Genomic DNA, 20,876 nt, shown 5'->3' with positions numbered 1-20,876 from the left:
TCAAATACAGTACCGAGTCACGGTGTGGATGACAGTCATTTGATGTGTGTGTCTGTGTACAATTTCTATGGAAAATATTCCGTATTTTGTGATGAAGCCCGTCTGTGAAAGGGGAGATCTCTCTCTTTCTCTGCCCCCTCTCTCCATCTCTCTATCCCTCTGTACTCCCCTCTCTCTTTCTCCACCTCCCCTACCTCTCTCCATCCCTCTGTCCTCCCCTCTCACCCATCCCTCTCTCCCCTCTGGCTCAGTCTGGGTTGTCGGGACTGTAATAGAGATGCCATTGTTTGATCAGGGAGGCAACAGGAACCGTACCCTGTTGACCCGACCCACTATGTGTGTATTTGTGTGTGCCTATGTGGGAACGTCTTTGAGCTTGGTGTGCGGCTCTGTAGGTGTGTGTGTGTGTGTGTGTGTGTGTGTGTGTGTGTGTGTGTGTGTGTGTGTGTGTGTGTGTGTGTGTGTGTGTGTGTGTGTGTGTGTGTGTGTGTGTGTGTGTGTGTGTGTGTGTGTGTGTGTGTGTGTGTTGGGGCATTGTATGTGGTACTGTATGGTGTGTATGCAGACCCACTGTGAGTGTAAGAGAGAGTGATGACAGGTTTTAAGTTAGATAAGTGTCCCTCTCCTCTTCATCCTGTAATACCAAACAACCCACATGTACATTACCTAACAATCTCACTCTTCCCCCTCTCTCTCTCTTCCCCCAAACATACACTCTCTTCCCCCCCCATCTCTCTTCCCCCTAACAATCTCACTCTTCCCCCCTCTCTCTCTCTTCCCCCTAACATACACTCTCTTCCCCCCTCTCTTTTTCTCCCCCTTAACACACTCTTCCACCTGTCTCTCTTTCTCCTCCCTCTTCCCCCCTCTTTCTCCTCCCCAACACTCTCTTCCACCTCTCTCTCTTTCTCCTCCATAACACTCTCTTCCCCCCCTCTCCTTTTCTCCCCCTAACACTCTCTTCCACCTGTCTCTCTTTCTCCTCCCTAACTCTTTCTTCCCCCTCTCTCACGTTCTCCTCCCTAACACTTTCTCTTCCCCCCCTCTCTTTCTCCCCCTAACATAATCTCTCCTCCCCTATCTCTCTTTCTCCTCCCTAACACTCTATCCATCCCCCCTACATACTCTCGCTCCCTCTCAGATTCTCTCTCCCTTTCTACCTCATTCCCACTTTCTCCCCCTCCTTTTTCCTCCACCTCCTCCACTCTCTCTCTGTGTGTTTTCCCCCTAACTCAAAATACCCCTATGAATGTGGTATGACACAGCTGTGAGAGAGAGAGTGTGTGCTGCTCCATTAGCTGTGGTGGTGACAGGTCCTTTGATGGCAGACACCACTGCTCCTTATCCCCTCTGCTGAGCTGTGGCGGCATGAGTGGAGGAGACTAGCTGACAGAATGTTACCTACCTACCTACGGGGAGACTAGCTGACTGAATGTTAGCTACCTACCTACTGGGAGACTAGCTGACTGAATGTTAGCTACTTACCTACGGGGAGACGAGCTGACTGAATGTTAGCTACCTACCTACTGGGAGACTAGCTGACTGAATGTTAGCTACCTACCTACTGGGAGACTAGCTGACTGAATGTTAGCTACCTACCTACGGGGAGACTAGCTGACTGACTGTTAGCTACCTACCTACTGGGAGACTAGCTGACTGAATGTTAGCTACTTACCTACTGGGAGACTAGCTGACTGAATGTTAGCTACCTACCTACTGGGAGACTAGCTGACTGAATGTTAGCTACCTACCTACTGGGAGACTAGCTGACTGAATGTTAGCTACCTACCAACGGGGAGACTAGCTGACTGAATGTTAGCTACCTACCAACGGGGAGACTAGCTGACTGAATGTTAGCTACCTACCAACGGGGAGACTCGCTGACTGAATGTTAGCTACCTACCTACAGGGAGACTAGCTGACTGAATGTTAGCTACCTACCTACGGGGAGACGAGCTGACTGAATGTTAGCTACCTACCTACAGGGAGACTAGCTGACTGAATGTTAGCTACCTACCAACGGGGAGACTAGCTGACTGAATGTTAGCTACCTACCTACTGGGAGACTAGCTGACTGAATGTTAGCTACCTACCTACGGGGAGACTAGCTGACTGAATGTTAGCTACCTACCTACAGGGAGACTAGCTGACTGAATGTTAGCTACCTACCTACAGGGAGACTAGCTGACTGAATGTTAGCTACCTACCTACGGGGAGACTAGCTGACTGAATGTTAGCTACCTACCTACTGGGAGACTAGCTGACTGAATGTTAGCTACCTACCTACTGGGAGACTAGCTGACTGAATGTTAGCTACCTACCTATTGGGAGCCTTTCTGACACAATGGAACCAATGGAATAGTCCCAAAACTGCAAACACCACCCATCTGGCACTGGGGCAGGCGCAATTTCATTAGCTAATTGTAATGTTAAACTGTTACAGATTGTTATTTCAGTGGAAATGAGTCGACACGGGCCAACACGAATCCAGGGACAAAAAAAGAGGTGTGAAGTCCAAGACTGTTATTCTGTCCAATAATGTCTTCATTAGAGAGAGCTGCACCTTTAATAGAGAATACATCTTTAATAAACTCTTATCCAAAGTGTCAGACTGTGGGAAGATAGATCGTTTTGACGTGTTTACTATTTAGCCGTCTCCCAGGAAGATTTATTCCCATCTTTTTTTCTTCACTTTTTCTAATCAAATGTGTCTGCCCTGCCAGCTCTCTCTCTCTCTGTGTGTGTGTGTGTGTGTGTGTGTGTGTGTGTGTGTGTGTGTGTGTGTGTGTGTGTGTGTGTGTGTGTGTGTGTGTGTGTGTGTGTGTGTGTGTGTGTGTGTGTGTGTGTGTGTGTGTGTGTGTGTGTGTGTGTGCGTGTGTGTGTGCGCACACCAGGGTTCCCCAACTGGCGGCTAACTTTTTGTTGTTGTTGGACATAAAAGACTGTAAAAACACCAGCAAATCAGCTCCAAGTGATTTTAATTTTTAAAATCTGTTCCAAAGTATTCCCACGCATAATAGAGAGATAAACACTGGGTATACCAAACATTAAGAACACCTTCCTAATATTGATTTGCCCTTTTGCCCTCAGAAAAGCCTTATTCGTCAGGGCATGGACCCTACATGGTGTTGAAAGCGTTCCACAGGGATGCTGGTCCATGTTGACTCCAATGCTTCCCACAGTTGTGTCAAGTTGGCTGGATGTCCTTTGGGAGTGTGAAATACCCAGCAACGTTGCAGTTCTTGACACAAACCAGTGCGCCTGGCACCTACTACCAAACCCCGTTCAAAGGCACTTCCATGTTTTGGCTTGCCCATTAAGCCTCTGAAAGACACACATACACAATCCATGTCTCAATTGTCTCAAGACTTAAAAATCATTTTTTAACCTGTCTCCTCCATTTCATCTACACTGATTGAAGTGGATTTAAAATCAATAAGGGATCATAGCTTTCACTTGGATTCACCTGGTCAGTCTGTGTCATGGAAAGAGCAGGTGTCCTTAATGTTTTGTATACTCAGTGTATGTGATCATATATAAATGTAAGCAAGGTTTGAAATTATTACGTTTTAGTCTAATATCACATCTGTTTGGGCTTCTCGAGGTCAATTTGTAGTCTACAAATGATTTGTAATTAAGTTCCGGCCCCCTGACCATCCACTCAAGAAAGAAATCATCCCTCGGCTGAATTTAGTTGATGACCCCTGGTATAGACTCACTCCAGCTGGGAATGTTTGAGTTTTCCAGACTCCAATCTGGGATTTTGGTTTTGCTGGTGGTGGAGTAGGAGAGGGGTAAAGGGAGGGATGAGGAGAAGGAGAGGGGGAAAGGGAGGGATGAGGGAGGAAGGGGGAAAGGGAGGGGAAAGGGAGGGATGAGGAGAAGGAGAGGGGGAAAGGGAGGGATGAGGAGAAGGAGAGGGGGAAAGGGAGGGATGAGGAGAAGGAGAGGGGGAAAGGGAGGGATGAGGAGGAGAAGGAGGGGAGAAAGGGAGGGATGAGGAGAAGGAGAGGGGAAAAGGGAGGGATGAGGAGAAGGAGAAGGGGAAAGGGAGAAAGAAGGAAGGGAGGAGCAGACAGCTATCTGGTATGCCTTCACCTTGTATGCTCTTGACCGCTCTCTCTCTCTCTCTATTTCCCTCGACCTCCCCCTTTCATGAAGCGGGAAAAAGTACATCCCTCATCTGACACCCCCAGTCTAACAATAACCCTCCCCTGACACTCCAGTCTAACACTCTCCTGACACTCCAGTCTAACACTAACCCGCTCCTGACACTCCAGTCTAACACTAATCCTCCCCTGACACTCCAGTCTAACATTAACCCTCCCCTGACACTCCAGTCTAACACTAACCCTCCCCTGACATTCCAGTCTAACACTAACCCTCCCCTGACACTTCAGTCTAACACTAACCCTCCCCTGACATTCCAGTCTAACACTAACCCTCCCCTGACACTCCAGTCTAACACTAACCCTCCCCTGACACTCCAGTCTAACATAAACCCTCCCCTGACACTCCAGTCTAACACTAACCCTCCCCTGACATTCCAGTCTAACACTAACCCTCCCCTGACACTCCAGTCTAACACTAACCCTCCCCTGACACTCCAGTCTAACACTAACCCTTCCCCTGACACTTCAGTCTAACACTCTCCTGACACTCCAGTCTAACACTCCCCTGATACTCCAGTCTAACACTAACCCTGACACTAAACGCTGACACTCCAGTCTAACATTAAACCTCCCCTGACACTGCAGTCTAACATTAAACCTCCCCTGACACTCCAGACTAACATTAAACCTCCCCTGACACTGCAGTCTAACATTAAACCTCCCCTGACACTCCAGACTAACATTAAACCTCCCCTGACACTCCAGTATAACATTAAACCTCCCCTGACACTCCAGTCTAACATTAAACCTCCCCTGACACTCCAGTATAACATTAAACCTCCCCTGACACTCCAGACTAACATTAAACCTCCCCTGACACTCCAGTATAACATTAAACCTCCCCTGACACTCCAGACTAACATTAAACCTCCGCTGACACTCCAGTATAACATTAAACCTCCCCTGACAGTCTGACACTTTTTCACCACTCCACCACTTCTCTCAGTCTGACACTCCAGTCTAACGCTAACCCTGACCCTCCAGCCTAACAATAACCCTCCTCTGACACTCCAGTCTAACATGAACCCTGACACTCCAGTCTAACATTAACCCTGACACTCCAGTCTAACAATAACCCCCCTCTGACACTCCAGTCTAACACTAACCCTGACACTCCAGCCTAACAATAACCCTCCTCTGACACTCCAGTCTAACATTAAACCTCCCCTGACACTCCAGTCTAACACTAACCCTGACACTGCAGTCTAACATTAACCCTGACACTCCAGTCTAACATTAAACCTCCCCTGACACTCCAGTCTAACACTAACCCTGACACTGCAGTCTAACATTAACCCTGACACTCCAGTCTAACATTAACCCTGACACTCCAGTCTAACATTAACCCTGACACTCCAGTATAACATTAACCCTGACACTCCAGTCTAACATTAACCCTGACACTCCAGTCTAACATTAACCCTGACACTCCAGTCTAACATTAACCCTGACACTCCAGTCTAACACTAACCCTGACACTCCAGTCTAACATTAAACCTCCCCTGACACTCCAGTCTAACATTAACCCTGACACTCCAGTCTAACATTAACCCTGACACTGCAGTCTAACATTAACCCTGACACTCCAGTCTAACATTAACCCTGACACTCCAGTCTAACACTAACCCTGACACTCCAGTCTAACATTAAACCTCCCCTGACAGTCTGACACTTTTCCACCACTCCACCACTTCTCTCAGTCTGTGTTTTTTCTCAATCAGGTTCCTCTCTGGTCCCACACAGAGACGTGAAGATGAACCTTCTCCGTGTGCCAGGTTTTGTACTCACACTGTATGTGTCTAGTGTGTGTGTGTGCGTGCGTGCGTAATGTTCTATACCATTCTCCCAGTTGTGTGTGAGTTTGTATCCAGGCACCCCCCCCCCCCACACACACACACACACACACACACACACACACACACACACACACACACACACACACACACACACACACACACACACACACACACACACACACACACACACACACACACACACACACACAGCAGAATCATAACTAACAGCATGAGTTCTCCAACAGTGACTCCTTGACAGATTTAAGTAAATAGCAGCAAACAAGCGATTATTTTTGGCAGGCCGGGACCCAATCCATTCCAAGAACTGGGGAGGTCCGGTGGGAATTGAGAGGGAGAAGAAATCACACAAACAGATGTGATTAAAGTCAACATCATATGATGTCATTATTCAGGACTCAAAAGATGAAGAATCATTCACCACAAACTCTGACTGTCTCTCTGTTTCTCTGTCTCTCTGTCTGTCTTCTCCTTGTTCTCTGTCTCTCTGTTTGTCTTTCTCTCTCTCTTCTCCTTGTTCTCTGTCTCTCTGTTTGTCTTTCTTTCTCTCTCTCTTCTCCTTGTTCTCTGTCTCTCTGTCTTTCTTTCTCTCTCTCTTCTCCTTGTTCTCTGTCTCTGTCTTTCTTTCTCTCTCTCTTCTCCTTGTTCTCTGTCTCTCTGTTTGTCTTTCTTTCTCTCTCTCTTCTCCTTGTTCTCTGTCTCTTTGTTTGTCTTTCTTTCTCCCTCTCTTCTCCTTGTTTTCTTTCTCTCGTTGTTTTCCTACACTATAATTCTCTATTTTACCCTCATCCGCCCCCTGTCTGTCTTTTCCCATCAGAATTGCAAAACAGTTCAAGTTGAGAACAGAAAAGTGGAGTCTCACAGGACATGTCAGTCTGAACATCTTGAGGAATGAAAGGGGAGACAGAGGAGGTTGACATAACACTGTCTATGTCGGACTGGCCGTAACAGTAATACACACATACGCATACATGCTCACTCTTGCTCACACACACACACCCACACTCTCATACAGTACACACACTCTCTCTCTCACACACACACACACACACACACACACACACACACACACACACACACACACACACACACACACACACACACACACACACACACACACACTGCTCACACACACACACACACACACACTTTCTCTCTCTCTCTCTCACACACACACACACACACACACACACACACACACACACACACACACACACACACACACACACACACACACACACACACACACACACACACACACACACACACACACACACACACACACACATACCCACTCATGCTCTCACACACACACTCTCTCTCTCTCATACAGCACACACACACACACACACACACACACACACACACACACACACACACACACACACACACACACACACACACACACACACACACACACACACACACACACACACACACACACACACACACACACACACACACACACACACACACACACACACACACACACATACCCACTCTCTCTCACACACACACACACACACATACCCACTCTCTCTCACATACACATGAAACAGTGCGGTGCAGAAGTGCATCAGTTTGGGTGCTGCGTAGCGCCGACCTGCAGCTGACACGCTCAACTCTTGACTCGACCTAAGTGGATTTGTAATCCCCATTGGATTTAAAGTGTGTTTACTGTCACAGCTGAGTGTGTGTGTGTATACTGTGTGCGTATGTAGACTGTATACTGTGTGTGTATGTATACCCATACTTGGCCATTGCCACCAACATGCCTCTAGTGTGGCATGAGGGTTGGGTTCAATGAGTTGGATGGGTTGGATGATGCTTTGGCCGTTGACCCTCCCCCGCTGAGCCTCTGACCTCTGACCCCGGCCAGGCTAAGCCACTTTGGGACTGAACCAGGGCTGATACTGTCATCAGTCCATTAGTCTGCCTCTCAACTGGCACCCTATTCCCTATGTAGTGCACGACTTTTGACCAGAACCCATAGGGCCATTTGATCAGAGCCCCATCAAAAGTAGTGCACTATATAGGGAATAGGGTGGCAGTTGGGACACATTCATGCTAATATGGTCTTGATGGGGCGTGAGTTAGGGAGTTAGCCGAGGATAGAGAGTATGTGTGTGTGTGTGTGTGTGTGTGTGTGTGTGTGTGTGTGTGTGTGTGTGTGTGTGTGTGTGTGTGTGTGTGTGTGTGTGTGTGTGTGTGTGTGTGTGTGTGTGCCTTCGTTGGGGGCAGTCACAGGTACAACACCTCCATCATATCATTTCATATTAAGAAGAAGAAGAAGTAGAAGAAAACAATGTAAATAAAAGAACCCTCCCAGGTGACCAGAGAAAACCCTCCTATACCACCCTCCCTGGTGACCAGAGAAAACCCTCCCATACCACCCTCCCAGGCGACCAGATAAAACCCTCCCAGGCGACCAGAGAAAACCCTCCCATACCACCCTCCCAGGCGACCAGAGAAAACCCTCCCATACCACCCTCCCAGGTGACCAGAGAAAACCCTCCCATACCACCCTCCCAGGTGACCAGAGAAAACCCTCCCATACCACCCTCCCAGGCGACCAGAGAAAACCCTCCCATACCACCCTCCCAGGTGACCAGAGAAAACCCTCCTATACCACCCTCCCAGGCGACCAGAGAAAACCCTCCCATACCACCCTCCCAGGTGACCAGATAAAACCCTCCCAGGCGACCAGAGAAAACCCTCCCATACCACCCTCCCAGGCGACCAGAGAAAACCCTCCCCTACCACCCTCCCAGGCGACCAGAGAAAACCCTCCCATACCACCCTCCCTGGTGACCAGAGAAAACCCTCCCATACCACCCTCCCTGGTGAACAGAGAAAACCCTCCCATACCACCCTCCCAGGTGACCAGAGAAAACCCTCCCATACCACCCTCCCAGGCGACCAGAGAAAACCCTCCCATACCACCCTCCCTGGTGACCAGAGAAAACCCTCCCATACCACCCTCCCTGGTGAACAGAGAAAACCCTCCCATACCACCCTCCCAGGTGACCAGAGAAAACCCTCCCATACCACCCTCCCAGGCGACCAGAGAAAACCCTCCCATACCACCCTCCCTGGTGACCAGAGAAAACCCTCCCATACCACCCTCCCTGGTGAACAGAGAAAACCCTCCCATACCACCCTCCCAGGTGACCAGAGAAAACCCTCCCATACCACCCTCCCAGGCGACCAGAGAAAACCCTCCCATACCACCCTCCCAGGTGACCAGAGAAAACCCTCCCATACCACCCTCCCAGGTGACCAGAGAAAACCCTCCCAGGCGACCAGAGAAAACCCTCCCATACCACCCTCCCAGGCGACCAGAGAAAACCCTCCCATAACACCCTCCCTGGTGACCAGAGAAAACCCTCCCATACCACCCTCCCTGGTGAACAGAGAAAACCCTCCCATACCACCCCCCCAGGCGACCAGAGACAACCCTCCCATACCACCCTTCCAGGCGACCAGAGAAAACCCTCCCATACCACCCTCCCGGGCGACCAGAGAAAACCCTCCCATATCACCCTCCCAGGCGACCAGAGAAAACCCTCCCATACCACCCTCCCAGGCGACCAGAGAAAACCCTCCCATACCACCCTCCCAGGCGACCAGAGAAAACCCTCCCATACCACCCTCCCAGGCGACCAGAGAAAACCCTCCCATACCACCCTCCCAGGCGACCAGAGAAAACCCTCCCATACCACCCCCTCCTAGTGACCAGAGAAAACCCTCCCATACCACCCCTCCTAGCAACCAGAGAAAACCCTCCCATACCACCCTCCCAGGTGACCAGAGAAAACCCTCCCATACCACCCTCCCAGGCGACCAGAGAAAACCCTCCCATACCACCCCCTCCTAGTGACCAGAGAAAACCCTCCCATACCACCCCCTCCTAGCAACCAGAGAAAACCCTCCCATACCACACATTATTCTTAGTGGGCTAAGTCTTGAATTGAAATGCTACTGAGCTGTAGAGTGTAGTGCCACCACTGAGGGGCCTCAGGGGCCACATTAAGTAGATAGACAGTCATATAAAGAAGCCCTAACTGTCAAGTAACACACGCTGCTTACTGCCTTAATGGAGAGAGAGTCGGGCAGGTCGGCCAAACCACAGCCTCTACACAGAGACTGGCAGGCTAGAATTATGGTAGGGAAGACACTGTTTAAAGATGCTGTGTGTGTGTGTGTGTGTGTGTGTGTGTGTGTGTGTGTGTGTGTGTGTGTGTGTGTGTGTGTGTGTGTGTGTGTGTGTGTGTGTGTGCGTGCGTGCGTGCGTGCGTGCGTGCGTGCGCGCGTGCGTGCGTGCGTGTGTGTGTTGCTGTGTACTCCTATGTGTGTGTCTCTCTCTCTGTGCCTTGCCCCAGCTGTGTCCTTCCCCTACAGTAACACAAATGAAAGTGTTTGGGAACTTAAGCTGTGTTCAACAGACTAACCCCATATTTACAAACAGAGGAGGAGAGCAGCCCAGTCTGTGAGTCATCACACAACACCTGTACTTTGGACTCCATGCTGTGCTGCACTGAGTGTGTGGCTGTTTTAGGCTGGTCACAAGATAGAGGTCGATTTCAGACATCTGAGAAGGTCCTGAGGACATTGATAAATGCATTCGTCGAAGCTCAAAAAACCATGTCAAGAGTCTCAGAGCCAGAGAGCTGCTCAGATCACTGGCCACTGCAGTTCACAGTTCTCTAGCAAGCAGGGGGAGTAGTTGATGATACTTCATAGTTTTTCATCATTTGGTTTTAAGACTTCCCCAAACCATTGCCCTAGCTACTCAGAATGAATACCTAGACTTAACCCTATCAGGTGTTTCTGTTTTTACCTTGTAACCCATCGGAACCGACTTTCATCCAATTACGGCAACTCTTACAGTGAAACTATGAGATCAGGTTGGTGTTTTGACTCAATCGATAAAGTTCCATATCAGGATATCTTTTTTTTTTTTTTTTTTTCAATACATCGTATCGTTTAGACAATATTGCAATATTATTTTTACGCTAGTTGGCTGTACCTGCACCATTTCTATTTCCATGACTGGTCAAAACTCCTGATTTAATGTCTCTCTCTTGTCCCTCTGCAGCAGACATGGTGAGCAATATGTCTGGAACATCCAACCACAATAAATATTGAATCTGCACTTAAGTATGGTGAGGTCCCTGCCCTTGGGAGGTGACAGGGTACAGTTACAGGGGACAGTCACTTCAGGGGACAGTCACAGTCACAGTCATTTCCCCCACACACAAACACTGCTGAGGCCATAATGTACATGTGGGAACCATGAGAGCACATGACAGCGACTGCACCAACTAACCAAAACAGCCCATGTTTCTGTCCCCTCAGCTGTTACCACGCAGGAGAACACCAACGGAGGCATCAGGAACTAAGTGTCTGTTGACCTGACCTTAGGAAGCCACAGTTAGCGAGGGACTGCTCTGTGTGTGTGTGTGTGTGTGTGTGTGTGTGTGTGTGTGTGTGTGTGTGTGTGTGTGTGTGTGTGTGTGTGTGTGTGTGTGTGTGTGTGTGTGTGTGTGTGTGTGTGTGTGTGTGTGTGTGGGTGTGTTCCGCACCTCTGTATGTGCTCACGTGTGTCTGTGTTTAACCCATTTACGTAACAGCCGAGGTCCTTGAGTTCAGTTGAATTTAAAGACAGAGAGAAGGAGAGAGGAAAAAGGAGGCAGGGAAGGGGAGAAGGAGAGAATGCTGCCAAAAAAGAGAGATGAGCTGTAAAGACTGTGTGTGTGTGTGTGTGTGTGTGTGTGTGTGTGTGTGTGTGTGTGTGTGTGTGTGTGTGTGTGTGTGTGTGTGTGTGTATGGTGTCAGACAGGCAGGAATCTGCACTACTTGATCTGCTGTGCTGCTCCCCACATCAAACACCAGCTGAGCCTCTCAGTTAGTCTGAGCTCTGACCCCTGAACCCTCGCCTGCTCCAGCCACGCCAGAGACAAGCCTCTTCACAGAGAGAGAGGGAAGGAAGGAAGGAAGGAAGGAAGGAAGGAAGGAAGGAAGGAAGGAAGGAAGGAAGGAAGGAAGGAAGGAAGGAAGGAAGGAAGGAAGGAAGGAAGGAAGGAAGGAAGGAAAGAAAGAAAGAAAGAAAGAAAGAAAGAAAGAAAGAAAGAAAGAAAGAAAGAAGGAAGGAAGGATGGATGGATGGAAGGGAAGGAAGAAAAAGGAAGGAAGGAAGGAAGGAAGGAAGGAAGGAAGGAAGGAAGGAAGGAAGGAAGGAAGGAAGGAAGGAAGGAAGGAAGGAAGGAAGGGTGGAAAGGAACAAGGGATGGGAAGGAGAGGGGGGTATATATCGTGTTCCTTTAAATTCAGCCTGCTGCCACTGCCCCTGGTACACAGTACAGTAGACTTATGTAGCCATGAAACAAAAGAAAAGAAAACATATTGGCTGCTATACACATCCTACATGTAGAGAACTTTACACACAACCGTAGGATATTCCTCACCTAACTGTATGACAAAGACCCTCAGCTAAAACCTCACACATACACCCAAGTGAAAACCTGGCAACACCCGTGCAGGCACACACACACACTCATCCCTTCAATCCCCATCCCCCGGTACCTGTCCAAAATCCTGCTGTTTCACAGCTTCACTCCCTGAATGCTAAATTCATAACTTATGCGCTGACTGATTCTCATTTAGTCTTTGGCATTAACATTAAGGACGAATGGAACATTTTCTTGGCCCCAGAACATGGATTTTTTATTTGCATTTTAGGTGATTTCTTTTTCCTTAAAGGTGGTCTTTCTTACATTTCAATGCATCGTATTTTTAGATGGCGGATATAAGTCCTTGACAAAACATCAAAGAGAGTGTGTGTGTGGACTGTGTATGAGTCACTGTAAACGTGGATGAGAGAGTGTGTGTGTAGGTGTGTGTGTGTGTGTGTGTGTGTGTGTGTGTGTGTGTGTGTGTGTGTGTGTGTCCACAGTGATTAATCATGGCTGCAGAAAACTACTGTCATTAAAAGGTCTTTAAGTTTGAACTCCATAGACCATTGTTCTCTGCTGTCAACTCAACTTATCAAAAATGGTTATGGGTCAATGTGTTGACAGTATGCATGTGTGTGTGTGCACGTGTGAATGTGTGCGTCTCTGAGTTTGTGTGCGCACGTTTTGTGTATGTGTGTGTGTGTGTGTGTGTGTGTGTGTGTGTGTGTGTGTGTGTGTGTGTGTGTGTGTGTGTGTGTGTGTGTGTGTGTGTGTGTGTGTGTGTCTCTCTCAGTGTGTGTGAGTGTGTAAAGCGGCCCTTGACAGCCATTGGGGGCGGCGGTGGCTGGGCCGGTGTGTTTGCGTTGGCAACGGTTCAGAATTCCACATTCCTCTGTGATATTCAGTACTGTGACCTCAGAAAACCTTCCCTGTAGAGGAGCTCCCTCTCTCTCTATCCCTCTCTTTCTCCCTCTCTCCCTATCCCTCTCTCTTTCTCTCACCCTCTTTCACTCCTCCTTCCTTTCATATCACAAATAGAGTGATCATCTCACATTCTCTCTCTCTCTCTAGACTTTCAGAGGACTAGCTGAACAGGCACAACACTCTCTCTCTCTCTACGTCAGTTTACTCCCCCTCTTCTCTAGACCCCGCCTCTCTCTCCCTCAACACAGTTCACCTGAGGTGACCCCACACCCTGCCCCCCCCTCCTTGTTTGCTATGCTGCAAACAACCACACACACGTCAAACACACTGCCAGCACACCTGCACAGAGAGAGGGAGAGGGGGGGAGAGAGAGAGGGAGGGAGGGAGGGAGAGAGGGGGGATAGAGGGGGAGGAGAGAGAGGTTGAGAGAGGGGAGAGAGAGAGGGGGGCGAGAGAGGGGGGCAGAGAGGGGTTGAGAGAGGGGGGAGAGAGAATAAATGTATGAGAGAAATAATGAGATTGAAAGAAAAAGAGAGAAAGCAAAGAAAAAGTAGATGGAAAGTAGATAAGAGTCTCTAGCAGAAACACCTGTTGTCTTTACTTTATCCCCCCAAACAAACACACTGACCTATTAGAATAGGTTGTTTATAGATACTAGCCTACTAAACTAGGCTATATAGGTTTAGTCTCTGCTGCTCCCCATACTGGAACTATCTATAGAGAGCATACAACCCATGCTAACCCATCACACAGCCTAGTGTACGGGGTTATCTGAGGACTCAGGGTGGAGCAGGGCTGGTATCTACCAGTCCTTTCCCCTATCTCAAGTGGCCCTTTTCATGGGTTGATTGTACAGCAATAAATACAAGAAACCACTACAACCATCCATATAAACAGATAGAGAGAGTCAATGACGGAGGAAATGGAAGTCATTAAGTCAATGGACAAAGTTAATATGTTGTAGAGTACCTATGTGTAACCTATTGGTTTTAGGTCCAGCCTAATTCACCTTGAACTCTCTTGATTTGTTCTGAGAGTGAACGAACTGTCTGTCTGTCTGTCTGTCTGTCTGTCTGTCTGTCTGTCTGTCTGTCTGTCTGTCTGTCTGTCTGTCTGTCTGTCTGTGTGTTGCACTTAACCCTAACTGCTAATGAAAGTCGCTTTGGAAAGGAGCATCTGCTAAATAAATCAAATGTAAAATGTAGAAAGTTATCTTGATCACATTTTCCTGAATTACACCATCTGCGGTGAAGTATACATCAGTTATTGAACCAGTAGACAAACAGAGACATGTGGCCGCACTAATGTCCAATCCATGATGAAAGACAAACAGAGAGAGAGAGAGGCAGAGGTCAGAGTGGGGGATTTGACCGGGAGAAATGGTGAGTGGGTAAAAGTGATTGTGTACGCGTAGAGGGATTGTGTGTGTGTGCGTACACGTGGAGTGTGTGTTTGTTTTAACGGATGTACGTGCGTGTAAAAGTGTTTGTGTGAGAAAAAGCGAACGAATATTAGCGTGTGTGTGTGCCTCTCGCGTGTTTGTGTGTGTTTCTTCTCTGCGTCAGTGTATATGTTTCTCTATCTCTTCTCTGCGTCAGTGTGTGTGTGTGTTTCTTCTCCGCGTCAGTGTGTGTGTGTGTTTCTTCTCCGCGTCAGTGTGTGTGTGTGTGTGTGTGTGTGTGTGTGTGTGTGTGTGTGTGTGTGTGTGTGTGTGTGTGTGTGTGTGTGTGTGTGTGTGTGTGTGTGTGTGTGTGTGTGTGTGTTTGAGATTAAGAGCTTCACCCCTGGACCTCTATATTAGATAGGGGATTATAGGAACACATCCGCCACCTGTCATTTTAAACCCAGCAATTACAACAACAACCTTTAATCAACAACAGTCACTCAGTCAAGACAAGCATCACACACACAGTAATTCTTACCCAATACCCAGTACTATGTGTGTGTGTGTGTGTGTGTGTGTGTGTGTGTGTGTGTGTGTGTGTGTGTGTGTGTGTGTGTGTGTGTGTGTGTGTGTGTGTGTGTGTGTGTGTGTGTGTGTGTGTGTGTGTGTGTGTGTGTGTGGTGTGTGTGTGTGTGTGTGTGTGTGTGAGACTATGTGATCATCATCATTGCCCCAGTACATTGATAGGGGATCTGGTGGGGATCGTCAGCCCCTGTGGCTGGCATCCTGTTACCTCTAACTTACCTGTCTAAACTGTCTGCCCTGTTTGGTCTATAGACTACAACAGACCGTTGATCGGCCTCCACCCACTCTGTAGGGTTTAGGTGACAGTGAGACAGGTGACACCAGGTGTAACTGAGGACACTGCCTTGTTGTACCTGTCCCGCGATGACTGAAAACAAACAACCCAATGAACTCAGACACCTCAAACATTCCTGAAAAGCAAGAGAAGCAGTTGCTCAGAGGTGGGAAAAGTCCCCAGTTGTCCAACTCCAGTAAAAGTTGTAGTCATCTTGTACTCTTTTACCATCGCTTTGGAAGGCAATTGATATATCTGGTAGTGGAAATAGCTTTAGTTTTCTGGTAGGACTGTAGGAGCAGGTCTTGGCTCTGCCTGCGTGGTCCCAACATTATCCAGCAGCACGGTCAGTCTGGAAGGGAGATTGGTTGGTCCGCAGGGAGGGTGGATGTGGTCTAGGTTTGTTTGCAGACGACTGCATCGCGCCAGAGAAATAAAAGCAAGGCAACACAAACAAAACAGAACCGGGACAATTCCGCTGCGTGTCATGAAACAGCGTGCGGATGTGAGACGGAAGACACAGCCGGTTAGCAACCAAACTACACAACACCCACAGACGGACACACACACACACACACAGCAGCATGAAACGAAATCATGTTATTTTTCATGAACACCTCGAGAATCAAAAACATTTCAAAAGTGCCAGTGTGTAGCCAGAAGAGAGCGAGAGAGAGGGAGAGGGAGGGAGAGAGAGAGGAGAAAGAGAGTGAGAGAGAGAGGAGAAAGAGAGTGAGAGAGAGGGACGGGATAGAGAAAGAGAGAGGAGAGAGAGGAGAGAGGGAGGAGAGAGAGAAAGAGAGAGAGAAAGAGAGAGAGAGAGGAGAGCATCGCTGAGAGAGAGGGAGGGATTGAGGGTGGGCAGAGAGAGGGAGTAAGAGAGAGGGAGTACGAGAGAGGGAGTAAGAGAGAGGGAGTAAGAGAGAGAGGAAGGTGGATAAAATAAAATCTCCTGTGTCAAATTGTACAGGATTGCTTCTCAACTTTAACTTTGGCTCCTGTACTATAGGCTGGCAGAGCAGAAATCACACACTGGTTCCTGTTATGGATCACTTACACACACACAAACAGGTTCCTGTTATGGATCACTTACACACACACACACACACACACACACACACACACACACACACACACACACACACACACACACACACACACACACACACACACACACACACACACACACACACACACACACACACACACACACACACACACACATACAAACAGGTTCCTGTTATGGATCACTCACACACACACACACACACACAAACAGGTTCCTGTTATGGATCACACACACACACACACACACACACACACACACACACACACACACACACACACACACACACACACACACACACACACACACACACACACACACACACACACACACACACAAACAGGTTCCTGTTATGGATCACACACAGTATCTCCTTACACTTCTCAGATGACAGAGCTGATGTATTCATGCCACAGGGTTTACTAGGAGGGGAAACCACACTGGCTTTGCCCTAACTAACAGTGATAAAGACATCTAATCAAAACAAATGGAATGTGTCACATGCGCTGACACCAACAGGTTTCAGACCTTACAGTGAAATGCTTACTTACAAGCCCATAACCAAAAATGCACTTTTAACAAAAATACATTAAAAAAATACAAATAATAAAAGCAACAAATAATTAAAGAGCAGCAGTAAATAACAATAGCGAGGCTATAAACAGTGGGTACCAGTACAGAAGCTCTTTCCGGCAATAGGACACGGTAGCAGCAACATTATGTACAAAATAAGTTACAAACAATTCGAAAAAGCTAACAAAATAGCGCGGTTGGTTAAGAGCCAGTAAAACATCAGCCATCCTCTCCGGCTCCATTGCTTTCAAACTTTCAAACTTCTTGGACCAGTTCAAGAGGGTTAGCTGAAATAACAGCACATTTGACAGCAGAACTAAAACAATATTAAAGTTGTATTCCTTTATCATGAAATAAGCTACTCAGTTGTGTTGGGGAAGCTACCAATTACTACACTGGAAGCCCTATTCCGTTTATTTTTATCCTAAAAAAAACTCCCTAGTCCTTGCCGATGACAAGCATACCCATAACATGATGCAGCCACCACCATGATTGAAAAAAATTAAGTGGTTCTCAGTGATGTGTTGTGTTGGATTTGCAACAAACATAATGCTTTGTATTCAGGACATAAAGTTAATTTCTTTGCCAATTTTTTTGGCAGTTTTACTTTATGCCTTATTGCAAACAGGAGGCATGTTTAGGAACATATGTATTCTGCACAGGCTTCCTTCTTTTCACTCTGTCAATAACGCTAGTGTTGTGGAGAACTACAATGTTGTTGATCCATCCTCAGTTTTCTCCTATCACAGCCATTAAACTCTGTAAACTGTTTTAAAGTCACCATTGGCCTCATGGTGAAATCCCTGATTGGTTTCCTTCCTTTCCGGCAACTGAGTTAGGAAGGACACCTGTATATTTGTAGTGAATGGGTGTATTGATACACCATCCAAAGTGTACTTAATAACTTCACCATGCTCAAACGGATGTTCAATGTCTGCTTTTTTTAATTGACCTATTTAGCATTGGAAACCCTCCCTGGTCTTTGTGGTTGAATCTGTGTTTGAAATTCACTGCTCGACTGAGGGACCTTAGAGATAATTGTATGTGTGTGGGGTACAGAGATGAGGTAGTCATACAAATATCATGTTAAACACTATTACCGTAGCTCCGCACATTGACTTGTTTCCGGTAGCCCCTGTATATAGCCTCGTTATTGTTATTTTATTGTGTTACTTTTATTTCAATTATTTATTTGATTTAGTTGATTTAGTAAATATGTTCTTAAAACTGCATTGTTAAGGGCTTGTAAGTCAGCATTTCACGGTAATACCTGTGGTATTCGGCGCATCTGACAAATGAAATTAGATTCGATTTGATTGATTTGATTTGACTCCATGCAACTTATTATGTGACTGGTTAAGCTAATTGTTACTCCTAAATGTGTTTAGGCCATAACAAAGGGGTTGAATACTTATTCACTGGAGACATTTCAGCTTTTCATTTTTAATTCATTTGTAAAAATGTCTAAAAACATAATTCCACTATGACATTATGGTGTATTGTCTGTAGGCCAGCGACTTTCTGAAAGCACTGTAGTTCACTACTCAGGTTATAGTTTCTTCCCTTAAAACTCCCAATCTGTTCAATTTCTGACGGACTAGAAAGTTTTGTGACGGACTAGAAAGATTTGTGACGGACTAGAAAGTTTTGTGACGGACTAGAAAGATTTGTGACGGACTAGAAAGATTTGTGACGGACTAGAAAGTTTTGTGACGGACTAGAAAGTTTTGTGACGGACTAGAAAGATTTGTGACGGACTAGAAAGTTTTGTGACGGACTAGAAAGATTTGTGACGGACTAGAAAGATTTGTGACGGACTAGAAAGTTTTGTGACGGACTAGAAAGTTTTGTGACGGACTAGAAAGATTTGTGACGGACTAGAAAGTTTTGTGACGGACTAGAAAGATTTGTGACGGACTCTGGTCAGGAACCAGTGTTTTGGCCGGCCCAGCGCTATCCCTCTGAGGTAGGCAGGGAGACCCAGCTGGAGAGGGGTTCGGCTGGGGAGCTGCACCACATGAGGTCCACTGTCCTGTCCTGGGCCTACCCTGGGACTCAGGCCTCATCTGTGTGTGTGCAGTGTGTCCGTCCTGTGTACTGTGTATGTGGGTGTGTGTACTGTGTGTGTGTGTACAGTGTGTGTGTATGTGTTTATGTGCACCAGGTGCCGGCTGGGGATCAGGTGGCCAATGTGTGGGATTGTAGAAACAGCCTGAGGAGAGTGTGACGGGATGTCACACACACACATTTAGTCTCCTTTCTCCCTCTCCTTTCCTCCCTCTAACACACACTCCCTCTAACACACACTCCCTCCATCACACTAACATGTGCATTACATTCAATGTGAGGGTTTTGGGAAGGCAGAAATGAGCCCAGCTGATTCTCTCTAGCATTGTATGGAATACTAACTTCTACTTACGCACAGAGTTTAACAGTGGTACCATCACCATCTAGGGATATTTACCATCACAGAGTATTACAGTGGTACCATCACCATCTAGGGATATTTACCATCACAGAGTATTACAGTGGTACCATCACCATCTAGGGATATTTACCATCACAGAGTATTACAGTGGTACCATCACCATCTAGGGATATTTACCATCACAGAGTATTACAGTGGTGCCATCACCATCTAGGGATATTTACCATCACAGAGTATTACAGTGGTACCATCACCATCTAGGGGTATTTACCATCACAGAGTATTACAGTGGTACCATCACAGAGTTTTACAGTGGTACCATCACAGAGTATTACAGTGGTACCATCACAGAGTTTTACAGTGGTACCATCACCATCTAGGGATATTTACCATCACAGAGTATTACAGTGGTACCATCACCATCTAGGGATATTTACCATCACAGAGTATTACAGTGGTACCATCACCATCTAGGGATATTTACCATCACAGAGTTTTACAGTGGTACCATCACCATCTAGGGATATTTACCATCACAGAGTTTTACAGTGGTACCATCACCATCTAGGGATATTTACCATCACAGAGTATTACAGTGGTACCATCACCATCTAGGGGTATTTACCATCACAGAGTATTACAGTGGTACCATCACAGAGTTTTACAGTGGTACCATCACAGAGTATTATAGTGGTACCATCACAGAGTTTTACAGTGGTACCATCACCATCTAGGGATATTTACCATCACAGAGTTTTACAGTGGTACCATCACCATCTAGGGGTATTTACCATCACAGAGTATTACAGTGGTACCATCACAGAGTTTAACAGTGGTACCATCACCATCTAGGGATATTTACCATCACAGAGTTTTACAGTGGTACCATCACCATCTAGGGATATTTACCATCACAGAGTTTTACAGTGGTGCCATCACCATCTAGGGATTTTTACCAGCGGCAGCGTAGCCTAGTGGTTAGAGCGTTGGACTAGTAACCGGAAGGTTGCAAGTTCAAACCCCCGAGCTGACAATCTGTCGTTCTGCCCCTGAACAGGCAGTTAACCCACTGTTCCTAGGCCATCATTGAAAATAAGAATATGTTCTTAACTGACTTGCCTGGTTAAATAAAGGTAAAATTGTAAAAAAATCACAGAGTATTACATCTAGGGATTTTTACCATCACAGAGTTTTACAGTGG

General features: G+C 47.0%; 1 protein-coding gene and 2 long non-coding RNA genes across 14 annotated transcripts in view; all 3 read right to left on the bottom strand.

Annotated features, from left to right (window-relative positions):
• LOC127932342 (nuclear factor 1 X-type) overlaps positions 1–20,876 on the bottom strand; it is a 164,895-nt gene that overhangs the window by 71,882 nt on the left and 72,137 nt on the right.
• LOC127932347 (uncharacterized) lies at positions 1,102–3,836 on the bottom strand. 11 transcript variants are annotated; one of them, XR_008144918.1, is made up of 5 exons: positions 2,208–3,836; positions 1,976–2,131; positions 1,672–1,861; positions 1,524–1,595; positions 1,102–1,485 (listed from the first exon to the last, which is right to left on the bottom strand). It is a non-coding gene; the product is annotated as an uncharacterized LOC127932347 (long non-coding RNA). The 11 variants fall into 11 exon arrangements; XR_008144923.1 differs by having other exon boundaries at positions 1,524–1,823; positions 1,938–2,131; XR_008144926.1 differs by lacking the exon at positions 1,524–1,595 and having other exon boundaries at positions 1,102–1,447; positions 1,676–1,785; positions 1,938–2,131.
• LOC127932348 (uncharacterized) lies at positions 4,461–6,037 on the bottom strand. 2 transcript variants are annotated; one of them, XR_008144928.1, is made up of 3 exons: positions 4,951–6,037; positions 4,801–4,890; positions 4,461–4,770 (listed from the first exon to the last, which is right to left on the bottom strand). It is a non-coding gene; the product is annotated as an uncharacterized LOC127932348 (long non-coding RNA). The 2 variants fall into 2 exon arrangements; XR_008144927.1 differs by having other exon boundaries at positions 4,801–5,669; positions 5,825–6,037.

This window comes from Oncorhynchus keta, chromosome 10, assembly GCF_023373465.1.
Source record: "Oncorhynchus keta strain PuntledgeMale-10-30-2019 chromosome 10, Oket_V2, whole genome shotgun sequence".
Taxonomy (NCBI): Eukaryota; Metazoa; Chordata; class Actinopteri; order Salmoniformes; family Salmonidae; genus Oncorhynchus; species Oncorhynchus keta.
This window is presented reverse-complemented; position numbering and strand designations above follow the sequence as displayed.